The 2,206-nt window shown below is 34.5% G+C and overlaps 1 pseudogene; it reads left to right on the forward strand.

Annotated features, from left to right (window-relative positions):
* Positions 1–2,206, forward strand: part of LOC107673414 (myosin-binding protein H-like) — a 23,176-nt pseudogene that overhangs the window by 155 nt on the left and 20,815 nt on the right.

Below are 2,206 nucleotides of genomic sequence, written 5' to 3' on the forward strand. Positions count from 1 at the left end.
CCTCCTGCGGAAGCGGCGCCGGTAGAAGCTCCCGCTGAAGCGGCAGTGGCGGAAAGCGCTCCCGCTGCGGAGGTACCTGCTCCTGAAGGTTGGCTACTCTACGCATCCAAACGCTGCTCTTTTTTATAACAACATCTCATTTAAAAGAACAGTTCGTCGCACTTTGTTATAAACTGTAAAATTGCTACTCACCTTAACGGTCAAATGAATGATATTGTTCACGGACGCCTAACAGATGTAACGTTTTTTTAATGGAAGAAAGCATCAGTTCTGTAGAAGACTCACACACGCCCTCTAATGAACAACACGCGCTACTTCCACTCACTTCACTAGGAATCTGACGACGTTTTTAGCTCAAATTTACCATAGTAATCTGCCAAAACTTCAAAGTTACTACACTCACTGCGGCTAGCAGTGTTATTTTAGTGTGTTATTTACTAATACCGTTTATTGAGATAATATTAAAGTTTTTATTAATATTTAATTAAACAAGGTTTAATAATCGTTTTAATTTTTATATTGTGTGTGTGTGTGTGTGTGTGTGTGTGTGTGTGTTGCATCAAAATGACACTTGGAAAATGTTTTTGTTTTTCAGTTAATGGTTATTTTATTTCAGGTAACAATTTTTTTTTATGGTTTTAGTTTCAGTTTTACTATTTAGCTGCTGTAAAATGATAATGAATTTATCAAATGTTATAAAATAAATGCTGATTTTTTTTTTTTTTTTTTTTTTTGTTAGGCAATTTATTTATTTACTGACAGTGACTAATAGTATATCAAAATAATAAAGTTTTATTATAGTAGCAAATACTGTATTATCATTTTTGGCAGAGACTGTTACAATGATAAAATTATGTCATTTTGTGCAACTATTTTATTGATTTTGGAAAACTGAATTTTCTGAACACCCACAAAATGCTAGAATATACACTCTAAAAAATGCTGGGTTATTTCAACCCAACATTGGGTCAAATATGGACTAACCCGGCTGTTGGGTTACGTGTTTAAATTAAAGTTTTAACCCAAAAGTCGGGTTAGTCCACATTTGACCCAACGTTGGGTTGAAATAACCCAGCATTTTTTAGAGTGTAACTACTCGTAAAAAGATAACTTAGGTGTTGGCATTGCAATAATTAATTTAGCAAAATAGAAACTTAAAATTGCAATGTTCATTAAGGTGCTGTAAAAAGAGAAAATGTCCTCTCGAATCTCTTGAGCTACAGGAAGGCTGAACTGTCACAAATCTAAATCTAATAATTATTATATACATGCATTAGTGTAGAAGTTTCCCTAATATGCGTCTAACCCCAGAGTTTCCTCAGAAGCAGATTAATTAAATAGAAAGCACTTGATGATCCTTGAGCCTTGTCTTACAGCAGCATTGTAATTTATACCTATCCTCAGTGGTGTAGTGGAGGGTATACGCAGGTATACTGTTTTTTATTTTTTTTAGTTATATTATTTTTAATAATATTTTATATTTATGCCTTCTCAATGAACCGAAGTGATCATTACCGATTTTGTCACTGATAATAAAATCGATAATAAATCATAAATCGGTTAGTCTTGACTATCAGCACTGCGCTACACGAATCGGCTCACGTGTGTTCCGCGCTTCCGTCAAACGATTCCGAACAGAACCGATGCGCGGGACTCGATGAAAGAGAGAAAGCGGCCAGAAGCAGCAGTGAAACGTAGCTACATCACTGACCTGTTCAGGGCTTCAAGTGCAGGTCAGTTCCATCTGTAAATACGCTACATAGTTTTGTCTTTATTAACGTAGTTGAGTAATAAACTGCTAGTATCTCTTAGGCTATCAGTAGCACCCCATTATTATCATCTATCAGAATACTGTGCTAAAGGACATCAATATCGATTGTAAAGTTACATTAAAAACATTTAGCAGAGACAGATATTCACATGGATTTATTGTACAGGGAGGGAGGGAGCTAGAGCAGACAGCAACACAAAAATATTATGAGTCACAGCCTAATAACTCAATAGTGTATTAGGATTTTTCAACAAATATATTGTACTAATTTTGACATTTAGGCACTTTAGAAATTGTGTTTTAATACACTACCAGTCAAAAGGTTTTGTTCAGTATGATTTTTAATGTTTTTTTAAAGAAGTCTCTTCTGCTCACCAAGCCTTCATTTATTTGATCCAAAATACAGCAAAAACAGTAATATTGTGAAATATTTTT

The sequence above is a fragment of the Sinocyclocheilus anshuiensis genome, unplaced genomic scaffold, assembly GCF_001515605.1.
Source record: "Sinocyclocheilus anshuiensis isolate Anshui unplaced genomic scaffold, SAMN03320099.WGS_v1.1 scaffold453, whole genome shotgun sequence".
Taxonomy (NCBI): Eukaryota; Metazoa; Chordata; class Actinopteri; order Cypriniformes; family Cyprinidae; genus Sinocyclocheilus; species Sinocyclocheilus anshuiensis.